General features: G+C 47.0%; 1 protein-coding gene across 6 annotated transcripts in view; it reads left to right on the forward strand.

The window, feature by feature from the left end:
• The first annotated feature begins 9,541 nt into the window (after positions 1-9,541).
• The window catches only part of PAK1 (p21 (RAC1) activated kinase 1), an 86,937-nt gene continuing 79,418 nt past the window's right edge, over positions 9,542-17,060 (forward strand). For 2 of the 6 annotated variants that reach the window (XM_063326683.1, XM_063326676.1), the window contains exons 1-2: positions 9,542-9,664; positions 13,242-13,699. The gene's annotated coding sequence lies outside the window, so the exon portion shown is untranslated. Of the gene's footprint in view, positions 9,665-13,241; positions 13,700-13,948; positions 14,037-15,161; positions 15,534-17,060 lie in introns of those variants that run through there. The other 4 variants (XM_063326700.1, XM_063326658.1, XM_063326691.1 and 1 more) reach the window with 4 other exon arrangements.

A 17,060-nucleotide genomic window follows, 5' to 3' on the forward strand; every position in this document is an offset into this window, starting at 1 on the left:
GTTTGGCTTAGTTCGCAGGCATGTGGTTGAACTGCAGGATCAAAACTTTCCGTTCCGATTGAAATAACAAGAAAAGTCATCTCACGCACTCAGACAAACTTCGGTTTCATCAGCTGTCTTCTTTTGATCTGCAGTAAGTACCAGTGATCACACCTTAAATGATTACGTCGTTACATAAGGGAGAAGTGCTAGTGTAGATGTTCCTAATGATGTGTGTCGTCCCCCCCCACCACAGAAGGTGACACCACAGCAAACAAAAATAGTGGGCATACTTATCAAAACTGTTCTCTTGCGATCCAAGTGTAAGTAACACTTTGACATTGTGATTTCGCTGCTATATAATGCTGTCTTTGGGATTGCATTGCAAGCAAAAAGGCAAATTACTTTAAAGAAAACCCAAATCTCTGTGGAACAGAGGTCTCAAGTGTGCTAGTTCTTCTCTGGCCAACCTGCAGAGCAACCAGCAAACCGCAGCTGAGCCAGTAAGCCTCTCAGACCCGCTAATCTGGCCTTGATGGAAGTGGAAGCTTTACAACAAATCCGGTGAATTTAGAGGCAAGTGGAGATCAGGTAAAAAGTAAAAGGAGTTAACCAAAATAGATAGTATCAGAATAAGGGTATATTCTTATTTTGTAAAATAACTGGTTTTTGACAAGAAAAATGTGATCTCTCAGGACTTCAGTGAAGTAGTTGGCGTGTTGCCAGAAAGCAAACTGAGTCAAAACGGGCAAAAGTGAGGATTATGGTAAGAATGGTGATGTAAACAGGCGAGTTCAAAGTTCCCTACTTACTTGGGATTTTTCATGATTGTGCCCCGTGAGCCCGTTAAACCGGTTGGTTTTGTGCCACATTATCTACGTCAAACTAAACAGGTTGCAAAGGAAAAGACTCGCCGAAAACGTGCAGGTAAGCAGCAAAGGGGGCGAACCGTATCCTGGGTTTGCCAAGTTCCATCTGGGTTGAGGAGTAGCAGATGTCGGGATGTCGTCACTGCATGTGTGTAGGTTGTGCTTGTTTTTTGAGGCCTGCATGATTTGGATATGCTAAATTGGCTATGACTGGATGGAGTGACTGAATGCTTGACGTGGTCTGCTGGTAAGTCCAGGGCAAGTGCAAATTCCACTCTCTCCGTAGTGCCTGTAAGTCTACAAAAGGTTAATTTTCTAGTATTATATGACGAAGACCAAGACTTAATTAGCTGGTTTGGGAAGTGGTTTGCAGAGTGGACCTAAAAGGGAAATCTCTCTGGTAGTCTTGGGTTTACCTACCTGATTTGTATACCAGAATCTGGATGTGCTTGAAAAAATGCTCTGGGAATTAGGCAGAAAATCCAAATTCCTTGTTTGGACTGGGTGGGCTCTCTTCCACTATTTGGAGTGGGTGAAGAACAGGACAGGTAGGCTGGGACAGTCAGAAGGGAAAGGGTCAGTGTGGAAGGAGAGGGAGGTTTTGGCAGCAGAACAACACAGTTTGTCAGGTAAAACAGCAGAGTCTTTGATTTGACAGTGCCTGGCCAGACAGGAGACTTGTTCTCTAGTTGGAATCTGCTAGAAGCATTCCTCAGCCCATACAAAGCAGTGATTTCAGCTGCATTTCTGCTCACCCTCAACACCTGCAAATAGCTGTGCTGGTAAAAAACAAAACAAAACAAAACAAAACTGGAAGGCTAAGGAGGGGGAAACACTTTGGAAACGGAGGATTTCCTATACAGTTTTTGAGGATTAGAGTTGCTTGCTGAGCTCATTTATTTTTTTAAGTAACTTAAATTTATGCTTTTAAATTTATTTTCCCTTAGTAAGTGGGCCTAATAACCTGCTGCTGGTTTCGTGATCTTCTTAGTCATCACATTATCTTACAGGATTTGGGGAAGAAAGCAAGGAAGAAAATATAGCCACTGGCAATCTGTGATCAGAATTTGTTTAAGAATAGCATCCTGTTTACTTCTTTTTCATGTTTCCCCACAAATATTCTGTGCCACATTTACTTATGCATGAGGAGTGGCTGCTGAAGGAAACTTAGCTCCTGTAGCAGGAAGGAACCACATGCAGTTCCTACATAGGCTAACAAAAGCTTAAGTGGGCTTACTAGTGGCGTAGCTCTGATTTCTATATGTACCTGTGGTGCAGAACAAAACAGAGGTTAAAAAAGGTGATGAACTCTTGATAGTCCATGTCATAACACAAATGACTGTGGAGGATACTGAGTGGAGGAGAATCAGGCCTGCTTAGCTTATTAGGTCTTTTTCCTGGGTATATTTACGATGCCTGTTCCAGAGATTAGTCACGTATTTGCAGTGTTGGGTGGTTTTCCTCCATACGTACACAAGGATGGGCTGCCCCCAGTGGAAATAAACACAAAATAACTCCTGCTCTCTTCAGTACCATTAGGCAGTTGGGAAGCGTGTGTGTCACGCTGGAGCTGTGAGCTTGGGCTTGGCAAGCTATTATTACTCATAATTAGTGTTATGGTGGTACCTACAAGCCATGGCCTCACCGTTGGTTGGTACAGATAAAAACATCGGATGGAAACCTGGATGTTGGTCTGTATGATACATGTGGCTCAGGTACGATTTTCACGTGCGTGCATTTAACAGAATTTGAATGACTGTATGGCCCGGGACAGATGCATGTTTTGTCTGCTTGGTTTTTAAATCTCAAATGCATCAGCCAGAGATTAGAATCATAGAATAGAATCATAGAGTCGCCTAGGTTGGACGGGACCTTTCAGATCATCAAGTCCAACCATCAACCTAACACTGACAAAACCCATCACTAAACCATATCTCTAAGCACTATGTCTGCCCGGCTTTTGAATACCTCCAGGGATGGTGCCTCCACCACTTCCCTGGGCAAAGGGATTGTGGCATCCCTTGTGACTGTGCAGTGTATACACAGGGTAAGAGCAGAAAGGCTCATTCCTGTTTTTTTCTGTTCATGAAGAGAGACAACACAATGAAAAATGAAGATGCTTAGTAAAATAAGCAGCATTTCCAGCATCCCAACTGTGTCCTTGTGGCTGAGCGGTATGAAGGCATCCTCCTTAGCCTAAATTTTAGTATGATGTGAAGGAGGCTGCAGTGTCATTCTTATGGATACTCTTAAGTTCTTCCTCTTGAAGGACAGCATGGGAAAAAGCATCATGGTGTTTGAGGGAGTTCCAGCCTGATGAACAGCAAACGGTGATCCCTGGCAGACCGTCTTCCTCCATTGCTCTAGATACAACATGATGCCCTCCCCAGGAGCATTCAGTGAAGTTGGAGATGCTGCAGCTCCCAGAAGGCCACTTCTGTGATCCACTTGAACATGAAAATGTGAACACCAGCCCACAGAGGTTCTCTTTCTCTGACTGTAATTTGTTCCGGTGGTATTCCCTGATAGGAATATCTAAGGATCAAAATATTAAATTTTAAGAAATATCCTATTGGAGTTTAGGTGTGTAGGTTCACAAGCATGGTCCTCCAAAATCACCAGCCAAATGATTTCTTTCCGTCTGGCAGAACTCTGAATTTTCTTTGTGCACATCCGGCCGGATGCTGTCTTGGCAAGCAGTTCAGCTCCCGTATTGCTCTTAACCCTGCCCGGGATCCTCAGATGCCATTCCCTTGCTGGCATCTGCTGAGGGTTGTGGTCTGGAAGCTGTGCTCCAAGCACACCTGCTTCACAGGGGATGGCGCTGAACTGAACACATACCACAGCGCACACAGTCACATCAGGAAACAAGTGAATAACCACGGGCGCAGCAGCATTGCAATTAAATAGTCAAGAGAGCTTGGACCAAGACTAGAGCTCTTTTTCCCCTGAGGCGTTCTCCAACCTTTAGGCTCCTTTTTTTGGGCCCAGTAATTCCTAACTTGTTACACCATGACAAAAACTCAGTAAAAGTTTTCTTGTTCTTATTTCCTTGGGCACTTTCACGCTTATTCGCAATTCTGCTTTCATCTTAGCTGCAGGCATTGATGGATACACTCTGGTGAGTATTGCTGTGGCTTGTTCTGCCCCTCTGGTGCGGGTTACTGCTTCACATCAGAGCTGTCAGAACGAACGCGTGCTTGGGCTTCTACCTGGTGACAAAGCCAAGCTCGTAGATGGTTGATAAAGATGCATCTGAGTGAAGACGCTGGATTTTGGAGAGGAGCAGGTAAAATGTAGGCACACATTCCTTCTGCTGACTTTGCGAGAGGGATGGGAGCTCCAGCCCGAGGTGACGGCGAACAGCTGCAGAATGGCAACATCTTAAACTGATGCAGCTGTTGCTAAGTGACTGAGCCGAATTTAGTATTTTAATTTAGCAAATTTAACAAATTAATTTAGCATGCAGGTGTTAATTTATTACCTTAACTTATAAATATATTTATGTTGGTTTTTTCCTCTTTGCATTTGAGACTGCCTGGCAATAAAGGGAGCAAATTAATTTGAATCCCAAAGTTTGTCTGGCTTCACCATTCTTTCCTAGCTGATCCTGGGAGGTGATTTATATCTTGCCATCTGATTCCTTAATTGCAGTTTGCAACGAAGAAAACCATATAATACTTGAATTGCAATCTAGTTTCTGTTAGAAGCAAATGAAATAATTATCTGGAAGACCAATCAGGAAGCATTCCGATCTTCCTTGGTGACATGCCTACTTTAGTTGTATAGCTCGCGTCCTTCTAGATCGCAAACATCAGCGTTAAGATTAGCCCAGCATTGTGAAAGCGCTTACTCGGCATTTCATCATCAGAATGAGTGAGTCCTGCTGGATTTTGTGATACTGCTCCTCTGCCAATGTCAAACGGATTCCGGCAGAGCAACCCTCACATGCTCGTGCTGAAACCTGGTCGGCCCTGAAACGGCATGTTAAAACAAGAGCTTACAGTTGGATGCACTTTGCTTTGGGCATCGGCTGAGAATTCCGAGACTGATACGGATACCTTGCAACTGGATACCCATGAGAATAAAAGAGCTGAACTGAAAGAGATTAAGCAGCTCTTTGTACGTTCTCCCCTGTGAAGTGTAAAGAACTGAGAGCTTCATTGTTTTGTAACCACTTAAAAATTAAAGGGGTAAAGCAATTACTTCAGCACGGTCCTCTTGAATATGGTTTTATTAAATGTGCTCTTCCCAGAAATCTAGGCTTACGTGCAAAAAATAAGAAATCCTCCCTACACAGTTTTCACAACAGAGCATTGTCCAGCATGGAACTTAAATGTTCCCAACCCCAGCTCCCCGTGAGTAGCTTTCCCACACTGTTTCAAACACAGTCCGCACACGTCAGCACTTTCTGCACGGTTCTTTGAAAATTATTTACCTTATGCCCCTAGGCCCTTTTTATCTTTGCAGCCATTTACGTCTTCCAGTCTGGGTGGGATAAAGGCCGCCGGCAACAGAGAATAAGTTTCAGTATCATGGTTTTTTGCCAGGCTGCTCTCTGCTAACACAAAGCCTTCGGACAGAGGCCGCCAACCCGCTGCAAACGGCCGGATGAAATGTTTCTTCCCTGTAGCTCACCTGCCTGCTGAAGCTTAGGGCTCTGTGTGACTGCACTGGGTCAGGTCTGTTCCTCTCGGTGTGTATCTGCTGTCACTGGAAGCGCTCAGAGACAGTTTGAAGGATCGATCTGGTCTGAGAGCAGAACTGGGAGCCAGGAACGCCTGGATTCAGGGAGCATCATTGCAGTAGTTTCGCTGCGTGGCCTGAGGCTACTGGTTGAGCTCTTACCTCATTTTCCCCATCGGCAATACGGCTCACAGGACGGTTTGGTGATTAATTTATGCTGATGAAGTTCATTATTTAGTAAGAATTGAATAATTTGATAAGAATCTCTACGTATCCCAGAAAGTGTGGCAAAAAGAAAAACATAATAGCCAGCCCTAAAACTGTTAGTTAATTAACAAACCCAGACAAGATGGGGAGACTGAGGACAGAAACCTCATCAAAGAAATTACTGCCAGTTTCATTGGGGCATTTTGCCTAAACTGAAGATCCTAGATGAAGTTATTCTTCCATGACTAGTGCTACTTGACACTCCTCTGATTCCCTTGACAGGAATGTAAAGTCAGAAGATGTCATATTCCCGAAACCTCAGTTTTATCCGGGCATTTTTGGCAAAGCTACGCAGCATGCTAAGGCAGCCAGTGAAGAAGTTCAGGGGGTTGTATGTTGTTATTTTGCAGTTCCTGCAGGTACACGCTAGGAAGCAATTGGAAAGGATTATGCAATAAAATGAATTTATTAAGATTTCCTGTGTCCTGCAGAACAATCCCTGACTCATCGGCGATTTGGAGAGCACGAAGATGTACATCATATCAAAGGAATTCTGCAGGGCCAGCTCTCTTGGCAGGGCTGAAGTGATCTGTATCTCCAGTGTAACTTTGGTTTTAGTGTGACCAACCAGTATAATTAAATCAGCGGTGTCCCTGTCCTCAGCCAAATTACCTCTGAGCTTTTATAGCTCCCTCTATTGGATTAACTATCAAAGCTGGCAAAAATATCAAAACGGGTGCTCCGTCTCCAGCTTTTTGGTGAGTTAATGTTGCTCCACAAATTTGAATGATCTTGCTGTTTTTATGATGCTTTGTGTGCGCTGGGTCAGTGCAGGGTATGTTACTTTGCACTTTAAATGAATTTAACTGCACTGATGTTCGAAGCTGCCATGAAATATCATAGAATCATAGAATCATAGAATGTGTTGGGTTGGAAGGGACCTTTAAAGGCCATCCAGTCCCACCCCCCTGCAGTCAGCAGGGACATCTTCAACTAGATCAGGTTGCTCAGAGCCTCGTCAAGCCTGGCCTTGGATGTCTCCAGGGATGGGGCCTCCACCACCTCTCTGGGCAACCTGGGCCAGTGTCTCACCACCCTCATTGTAAAGAACTTCATCCTATTGTCTAATCTAAACCTGCCCTGCTCTAGTTTAAAGCCATATCTCAAATATCTCAAATTCAGTGTAGTTTTTCCAAAATATCTGAAGTCAGCTACTCTGTAATCTTTGTGTTATGATCCGCTTAGTCCACCTTGGACACAATGCAAATAGGTAGAACTGAAGGATGGTGGTTTCGTATTTGCACAGCTTGTGAAGCATCTGAAACGCCCAGAGACTCCGTGTCTGTCAGTGCTCTGCACTTTTTGGTTGCCATTCATGTAACCCGGTGAGGCAGAATAGCAGAGATAAGGGAAAGCGCAGGGGAGGATTTCTCTCTGCAGCTTATTCTCCAGGGTTTTGTTCAGTCCAGTTTTAAACGGCTCAAGCTACTGAAGTGATTCAAGCTATGACATTTTGGCAGGGTGTGAAACAAAGTCTGGCAGAGGTGCTGTGCCTGAGGGGCTGGTTTTGTTCTCTCTGAAATGTGTGGCAAATCTCTGGCGGGCCGCAGTCAGGGCAGGATTGGGTCCTCAGGGTCATTCAGTTTGAATAAGCTCGGCAAAACCAGCAAAGGAATCTAATTTTGTTATACCATTACACTGTTACAATCTCTTTCGGGCTCAGCCTCTTCTGTTTACGGTGTCCTCCAATGCAGCCAAGATTTTCTGTGTAGAAAAACGAGCTGCTTTTGTAAGGTTTTGAGTAATAAATAGCCCTGGATTAGTAGTCCCTGGCTGATGTCTCATTCAGACTGTCTCTTGCATTACCTAGGGTTTTTTTTTAAGCCCTGATACTGGAAGTGGAAGCTCTCTGGAGGCATGCTTTAAAAAATCAATAAAGAGAGGAAAAGCTAATTGATTTTTAAATTATTTTTATTATTATTTTCTTTATAAGCTAGCCCATTAAACCTGGGCAGTCCCTAATGGAAGGTAAGTTTACTGCAGTCTGTTTTACCAAACTTTCGGAGTCGTCTCCCTTGTCGCCTTGCTTTCTTTTTTATTTCTCCCCACTTAGAGATAAAAGGACATTTAAAAAAAAATAACATAGTTCAGGACAATTTGGATTAATTTCACTTTCAGAAGTGTTTTTCTGGATTTCTTACTGGTTCAGCAGGAGTTGTTGAGCTCAAGTTACACGTAAATCCATTTCTCCTGTGTTCTTCCACAGGCTCACAGACAAGGGTTTATCTATCTCATCGTAAGTCTACGGTAAAATAGACTGAATAAAATGCATAGAAAATTATAGGACATAAAAGTGATTCTGAGCGTGTGTTATAAAACCATTGCAGCCCCGTAAGCTGAATCCTGGAAGGAAAAACCTGTCACAGGCTTGTCTGCTGGAAACACTGTTCTGGGCAGCAAATTTACATTTTGGGCAACAGAGTGCTATATTTTTTTTTTTCCGATTTCTTTGTATCGAGGAGAGAAGATTAGAGTCATGGCTCTGGGACAGTCCAGAGAACCTCTTCACACCCGAGGCCAGGACAGTCACCCAAAGGTGACCCGAGAAGGCTCTGGCACACAACGTCGCAGGTCAGGGCCGCTTGCTTGTCCTGGCAGCAAGAGGCAGCAACCGTAGCTCGTTCTGGGATTTCGGCAGGTATTTTGCCGGTCTGGAGACACGCTCTCATGCGCTTGGGATGTCTGCCTTTACCGTGCTACTTTCCACGCTTCCTGCTCTGTCAGCAAGTTCCTTCATGCTCCAAAGGCCCAAGTGAATACGCAGTATTTATGACCTCCCCCACCTCTCGGTGGTGCCCCTCTCGCTCTCCCTGGGTGCCTCGTTCTTCGTCGGCCGTAAAACGCCGCCTGTATTTTACAAAGCAGAGTTAGTCGCTGTCACGATTTCCAGTCAAGATGGAGCGCTCATCACTAAAGGAGCGTCTACCGTATATGTATCCTCGGGGGATGAGGAAGGGAAGGGACTTTTGAAAGTGAGGTGGATGATGAAGTAAGGCGGGGGGGGGGATAAAGGAAAGGGGGAAAGGGAGGAAGTGGGACTAGATGTTTCAAGAAACAGCTGGGGAAGAGCCAGGGGAGGGATGGATGGGGGCTTTTTGGACTGCGGGCAGAGGGAAGTTCTGAAGCAGGGAAGTACAGTTACGACTGCAGTTGGGAGATTAAAAGAGGAAATTCTGTCTCTAGTTTCATGCCTGCTTTCGGAGCACGTCGATGCTGTTTTTAGTAGCTGAAAGCAGGCTTTTCTGTTATGGCACTCCTCTCCGCAGATTCTTGCACAACGTGGGATTAAAATGCGAATGGTCAGATCCTGGTGCAGATTTACACAGCTCCAGTGGCTGACCCAGTGGGTTTGAAGTTTAAGCTCCACCCCCTCCAAAAAAGCTTATGGCATTTCAGTATGTTTTTTACTCAGGATTACCAGCCGTATTCTTTCAAGAAACAAAACTCTTCAGATCGTTGAGAAAAGATACAAAATCTAAGTCAAACCCAGGATCCAGTGCAACTCCGCAGAAACTTCAGAGTGCAGGGTAAAACTCTCCCCATCTTTTTAAGCTTGAATTAGCAGCGCGCCTCAAAACGGGGATACGTGCTTAGATTCAGCTGTTAGCTAATGAATCAAAGACTGACCTCATTGTTAAGCCATTACCCATCTGTATTTTATGACTTCCAGAGATGCACGAGGCTTCCAGAATCAAATAGTCACTTGTGGCTTCTCGAGTATTCACCCTGCCTTGCTGACTGCTCACCAAAGCGCTGAGTGCTTTTAGCTGTCTCTCTGCAATTTCCTGGCTAAAGGAGATCTGGAATGTAAAAGTGTATTCATCACCAGAGGTTTTGCCGGATTCCAGGACTTCAATGAAGCGGTAAGAGATGATTTAAAATTGGAATGGCGTGGCGATTCCTCCCGAGTTTTCCATCAACTCTAGGGTGTTTTAACCAACAAGAAAGTAGCCCCGAAGGAAAACCTTAATGATTTGGGATTTAAGCATCAAAAAAAGTACCAGGTTGTAATGACTGTTATACCTGTACCAGGCAGGTCCTGGCTCTTTACTGTGAGCCTCTCGATACAGAAATGAAGGACCAAGCGGCAAGTGGGAACATGCCCGCTATGACGCTTTAGCCATGTATCCAGAGTGAAACAACCGGGTATAGCCAAATACCGAGAAATGGTAGCGCATAAGATGATGGATTTTTCGATTTCACTTGATAAAACAGCAGAGAGTGCTGAGATCAAACAAGTGTAATCCAGAGCCGTCTTCGCTAAAACGGCAGCCCTGGTTCCTACCCCTGTATTTGATCTGATTTTAGGCACAGAAATCTTAGCAAACCTTTCTCCAGGATGGTAGGAAATACATGTCCGTGTTAAATACACACCAGGTGTAATGTGCTACTTGCACACATTTTGGAACCGATTCGAGCTTCCTCTGTGATGGATATTTCACACCGTCTACCATCAGGGTATGTGAGATAGGAACCAGGTGCTGCTCTCCACCAGTCAGGTGTTCTGGCCCCTTTGTTATTTTGCTACTTGGCTTTTCTGGCGCTAGAACACCCTAAAACTTACTGAGGAAATGAAAGATCATTGCTGACGTGCGTTTGTATGTTTGTTTAGAGAAAACATTTGTGCATCAAGGATTTGTGTCCAGAAACACATTCCCCACTGCTTTAGTCTGTTGCGTTATCTGGACAAAGTAGTATGAAAAGGAGATAGTTCTGATTTGGAAGTGTTTTACGTACATTTTGCAGAGCTGTACAAGCTTATACGATATGTAGGGCAGCGATGAATCATAGTCTGTCTTCTTCATCGCTTCACACCACTGTAACAACGTTATTTTGCTGGACTGACTTCTGATTTACTGGGTGAGAAACCTCCAGGCAGTAGTATGCTGACCCACCATCACCTTCGGTTTTGCTTGCCGCTGCTTGCTGTTTCTGCATCTTCACAGCGAGATCTTTGGCCGAGGAACTTTATAATTGTGGGCTGTATGACTATATTACTCCTTTCTTTTTTTTTTTTTCTTTTTCTTTTTACAGTCCTTGCCTTACTACTAAGACTTGGAGACTTGTAATTAGTTTTCAAGCCATTCATGAACTCTGGTTTCTTCCTTGTAGGCTGAGGCCAATTTGTCTCTAATTGCTAGAGCAGATTAAAGGAGGGGACGGATGATTGCAGGTGACTAAATTGGTATGTCATAACACGTTACTGTCCCTCAGCTGAGATGTAGCTTCTGTGGTTTCACATGCTCTTGTGTTGCCCCTGCATTCTGTCAGCCAAGGTATTTGGGGATTTGATCTGGCTGAAAAACACCCAGGAAAACCTTTGGAAGACCAGCTCCTTGATCCCTTCCGTGACGTAGCTGTGCTGGCACAGCGCAGGGGGTAGCTCAGCAGCAGAGATGCGGGCTAAGAACTACCAATACTGGTACTGCTGACAAAAAAGAAATGGTCAGGCTGTGGCCTACGGCAGCCGGACTGCTCGTTCTGCTGTATGTCCGAAAGGGAGGAAAACGCGGTTCTCACACGATCGCTGTAAAATCGATTGTTCAACAGAGTTGGTCTTTGAGGCTGGGGCCTGGTGCCAGGCTTCTTCCCACAGAACACAAGAGACCCTTTTGAGGTGTAAGGAATCCCCTTTTCCCTCTCCTACTGGAAAAGGGCCATCTGACTTTATCCTGAGTACAAGACAAATCCTTTCCCTGAAAACCCCCTGAGCACTTTCTCGGCTCTGAGTGCTTAGAACGCAAATAAAATTATCTACGTTTCACTCATTCCTTTCTCAAGTACCAAATTCTGGCTTGCAGCAGTAGCTCGGTGTCCCATTCTGATGTGGTTCGTAGACATCCCAAACGCCTCTCCCTCCTTTGGTTTGGGAGCTCCCTCTGAAACATCCAGCAATAGCTTCAGAAAAAGGAGCCTTAAAATCTGGGTAAATTTAGAAAACTGTATCGTAATCCCAGGATGTCCCTTCGGGATATCTCTTTAAGATGCCGTATCACTACAGAGTAGGATAATAACTAAACGTGAGAATACAGTTCTGAGTGTTCTGCTGAGATCCCACGAAGATTTAATTGAAACAATGTCTGAACCGAGTTAATCTCAGTACAGATAAAGTCTTTTTTCAACTTGAAGTGGCTTTAAAAGCACCTATAATTAAAGTCCTGGTTATTTCACGCTGCTTTAAGTACCTTTATGCGATACAAGCGCAGTTACATAGCGGGGGCTGTTAGAGCACTGCACCAGCCGTACACGGACCAGGCCTTAGGTCAAGCACTGCCATTGCCTCACCCAGCCATTCTCCAAGCAGTTAAATGAATGTATTTCGTAAAATATCCTGGCGAACGAGGCATGTTTATGAGGATTTTGGACCGCTCTCTTGCCTGGCTTCAAGATTTATTTTTTAGATTATCAGGGTGCATCCCTGTTTCTGAAAAGGCTTTGTGGTTTCAAGTGCAGTACAAAAGGAAGTTGCTCTTTAGGTCTCAGTTCAGGGCTGAACGGTAAGTTTTCAGGGTTTTGGTTTTTTTTGATGGTGCCCCCTTTGTGGATCCGGCGTTCAAGCTGAGCTGCGCGGTTTTCTCCTCCGTTCCCTCCCCCCCCCCCCAGCTCCCACGTAACTGTGGGATCCTTGGCACAGGCTGATCGTGGCTGCCTTCGAAGCGAAGTGACCCATTGTCCTGGTTTGAGGACACCGATACGCTGCCCTGTACTGCCATAAGCACCTTTACGCTGCAGCCAGAGCGCAGGCTGTGGGGTTCACCCAGTCTCTCCCTGTGTGTGGCTTTGAATCCAATTTTAAACGTATCCAACAGAGGGACGCAATTCTAACTGTGCAATTCCACAACAGGTTAAGCTGGTTGAGATCGGCTCTGTTGCAGTCCAGCTCTTCCCCAGGCTCGCATTCTCCCTTCCTCCACTTGTTTATTTTTGCGGGGTTAATTTTCTGCTGGTTTAGCTCCCGAACAAACTTTATCACGGGGAGCTGATAAGCATTGGTACAAGGGGGAAGGGCAAGACTGTGGCAGCACTGTCTGAACCTGTCATATACGGGCACGCCGTAGAATCACGGAATGGTTCGGGTTGGAAGGGACCTTAAAGACCATCCAGTTCCAACCCCCTGCCCTGGGCAGGGACACCTCCCACTAGATGAGGTTGCTCCAAGCTCCGTCCATCCTGGCCTTGAACCCCTCCAGGGATGGGGCAGCCACAGCTTCTCTGGGCAACCTGGGCCAGTGCCATCTCAGTGTAACAGTCAGGTCTGGGCTGGTGACCTGTATTATTTGTCTCCCTTTTTGTCTGCCTCTGCCTGCTTCGCTTAACGTTTTACTTTTGTACATTCCACGTACACAACCTCACCGTGCCGGTGCTCTGTTCCGGAGAGCGGTGCAGCCGGGCGTCTGTGCAATCACATCCCTCCTCTTTTTTTCCCCCTTCTCTCAGCAGAGCACAAACGCTGAGCTGCAAAACTCCTGTTCACCGGGGTGACAAGCTTCCAGCGAGCTTTGGATGGCGGGGAGAGCGAACGCATCCCTGCAGTCTACGGTACCGACGCCTCGGCTTGTGCGAGAGCGGAGCCCATTTAATTCTTGCCTTTTTTGGGTCTGTGCGCACGCAATCCCCAGCTCAACGGAGCTCCGCCAGAGCACGGTGCGATACAAATAACAGGAATAAAGTCATTCCAAAGGGTGGAATTGCCGGTGATAGCTCCCCGCCTCGTTGCTCCGTTGATGGCGTGATCACGAAAAGACTTTTACGTCCCGGGTCAACGCCGCTCCCTCCCTCCTTCCCTCTGCCCTCCGAAGGAGCCGGGTACGGCCCGCAGCTCCCAGGTGCCGGCGACGGATTTCCAAGGATTTCCAAGCGAAACAAGCTCCGGGCTCCAGATCCGCTGCACCGGGAAGGTACCAACCCCCCCGCCCTTCCCCTTCCCCCCACCTAAAACTTTTCATCCCGGGCCACTCGGCTGCGATGCTTCGCCCCCCCCCCCCCCCCGCCATTCCCGAAGGAAACGGGAGGGTCCTGCCCCTCTCCCCGGCTCCTGCCCCCCCACCCCGTGCCCGGTTGCCCACCTTGGGGCGGGCCCCCCCGGAGCCAATGGCAGCCACAAGGCGGGGAGGGCGAAGGGAGGCGGCGCCGGGCCCACAATAGGGGCGGCGGGAGGGCGGCCCGGGGAGCGCAGCGCAGCGCAGCGGGGCCGGGCGGGCGGCGAGCGGGGCAGCACCTTGCGGCGGGCGGAAGGTGAGTCCCGCCGGGCCGGGGAAGGGGGGGTTTCCTCGCTTCTTGTTTTGTCGCCGGGGAGTTTGCAAAGGGGTTGAGCGGCTGGGTTTGTTCTCCCCCCTCCCCCCCCCCCGCCCTTTTCTTTCAGGAAGGGGGTACCAGCTTGCCTCCCCCCTCCTGCCTCCCCGGCTCATTCATTTAACAAAGGGAGTTGGCTTCAGCCTCCCCCCCCCACCCCGCCCGCCCCGTTTGGGGCCGCATGGTTGGGGTCCCGGGGCAGAGGGAATCGGGGCTCAGCCCAGAGTCTGTGCCGAGCACCCCGTCCTGCCTTCGGCTGTAGGGGGCGGGTGCTCCGGGCAAACACAAAGAATTGAGGAGCTGGACCCTTGCTGGGCGATGGGGTGATGCAGCCCCGGGCTTTGTGTGGCTGATGCGCAGGGATGGAGAGGGGGGAGCGTGTCTTCTAACCCCCCACTCCCGCCCCCGCATCCTTCCGCCCGTGTGCGTGCATGAATCCGTGGCTTTTTGCTTTCAAAGTACTCAAAAGCAATGCTGAACTTAAGACCGTGAGATAACTCAGATTGGAAGGGACCTCAGGAGGTCCCTAGTCCAGCCTCCTGCTCAAAGCAGGGGCTCCCACCTGGGGAGTGGGTCGCAGTGAAGGGACGTCGTGAGATGGGTGGCACCGCTGGGTGCTCTTGGATGCTCCTGGGAGCTCGAAGGAGAGGAGGCAGCACCAGCAGGACGAGCCCTCAGGGGTTCGAGCGCTTCTCTCTTCCACTGTGCACGGAAATGCCCCCAGTCGACAGCTCTCCCATTCCCTGCAATCCCCGTTCTTGCTGCTTTTGTTATCCAGCGGGTTTAAAATTCATGATTGTTGGGAATAGCTGGCTCCATCCGTGTGCGTGTCACGGTGCATCTGCTCCTGCTGAGCACTACTTGATCCTTATTCCGACATTACCTCCAGGAGTTTTTCTTCAGGAACAAGATTTATAAATAAACGTCAAAACCGGGCTCTTTGCTGGGGACCTGTTACCGCCTGTGAGGCATATACTGTACGTGGTGATTATGATATTTATATATATATATGTTAGAACAACTGTAAAAGCTGTTTAGTTAGCCAAGCTTTTCAAAGTGAAAGCGGGTGTTGTAGCTGGGTGAAATGGCTGTGTCGGGCACAGACGGAAGAGTGTTTGTTCTCTTTGCTTGCAATTACTCTTTGTACAGTGACTCATGGGTGCCTTTCGCTGAACTGCCTCCCCCTTCTCCGTACCTGGAGTTTCCTGGTGTTGCACACATTACCTGGCAAAAGCAGGGAGCATCTTCCGTGTCTGCTGTTCTAACATCTCCTAGTGTGGGCGTGCTAATCTTGCTCACGGCTTTTTAGGATAAGGCTGGAAAAACTCCTCCTTGTGGAACAGCTTCTGTGTGCGTGTCCACTGGATGCTTAGAAATTGCTTTTCCCTGGGCGTTTTTAAGTCGGAGAAGTAAAGCTCATCTCTGCACGGAGAACAGAAGGTACAGTAGAAATCTGAATACATCTATTAAACTCTGGATTGCCCTTGGGCCACGGGACAGAATTTGTTCTTAGCTGTACTGTGTAATAAAGCTGGAGTTTAAGACTGGAGACTGATAAGCTGGGTGGGTATTTAGCTTTTCTGAGTCGGGTGGGGAGGGACCAGGTTCTTTAAATGGGATGATATAACTACCATTCTTTAACTTGGAAATGAAACCCGAAAATGAAGTTGAAGAGGAAAATGCTTTTGTAGCATGACAGTGGGAATCCTTTGACTGGTTTTAGGGAGTGTTGCGTGCTCTGGCTGTTGCTCAGAAACGAAAAGAGTAGGGCAACGTAAGGTTTTTGATTCGTGCTTTTCCGTGCATCTCGGGAACGTTGGAAGAAACGTGTGACAAGTCCAGCGTAACTTCCCCAAGTGAAAATATATTGCTTGTTTATTGTGTTTCGGACTGCCTTGCACGCACTGGATTGAAAACTGACGCTAGCTCTTCTTGCCCGAGAGGTCAAAGAGCTCTTTGATTACTGCTGATTCTTATGTATCCCTATCCCTTCGCAGGTCTGTGCAGAACTTTTCTCAAAGCTTTGACTACAAGTGCATGAATTTCACCTGGTTTGCTAACTAATGTTTTGGGGTTTTTTGTTTTTGTTTTTTTTTACAGATGAGTGAGCTTTTTTCCTTCTTTCTCCTTTTTGTGCACCTGTCTTGCTTCCTCAATGTGGGAAGTTTTGTAATTTCAAAAGCTAGTTGTTACGGTCTAGTTCCTTTATATTCTTAAAGCTGAAATAGACTTTTCTCAGTAGTAAAATACAGAAATGATCCAGAGCTCCACCCTTAAAGTGATCGGGGTTTACAGTTCATCCTGTCAGCAGCAGATAACAGAAGGAAATAGACTTTGTAAATGATCTGAAAAACAACCACTCTTTGTGAGGACAGACAAGAAACAGACTGAAACCGGGCAACTAAAACCAGAAGTCATATTTCCTTAAAGCCTAGTCACTTGTTATCCCTTTGACAGGTACAAGAATTTCTCTGGTTGGCTTTTTACTTCTACGGGAAAGCAAAAGAATATTGTGTGCCAGAATCGTATTGTGTGAAAGAGGCTTTTTGTACGCCTGGCAAGGAGCTCAGCTCGTTTTCTCAGCCTGATGCCTTGGCCTGTATAGGAACCGGGGAGAATGTAGGCATGTTCTGCTTGATGCTGAGGGCTTGCTTTTATGGAGAAAATAATTTTACTAGTGCGTGACTCGTCTTAGGCACATGCACAGCTCTCACCTGGGTGTGGGGGGGGGGAGACTGCTTTGCACCCCTGTTCCCAGAGATGGGAATGGCTGGGTCCGTTCCCTTTGGTGGCGGCGGAACTGGGACTGTCAGCAGATGCCCACTCATGTGGCACATAAGTCACTGTGATCGCTTCTTCCCTTCTGATCATAAGGCATGTGATGCTCTTTAGGAATGAATAGCTTAAAAATGTCTGGCGCTGCTTCTGCTAACCGGGTTTTTACTCAAATTTAAGTGCAAGCCTGAA

This window comes from Chroicocephalus ridibundus, chromosome 1, assembly GCF_963924245.1.
Source record: "Chroicocephalus ridibundus chromosome 1, bChrRid1.1, whole genome shotgun sequence".
Lineage (NCBI taxonomy): Eukaryota > Metazoa > Chordata > Aves > Charadriiformes > Laridae > Chroicocephalus > Chroicocephalus ridibundus.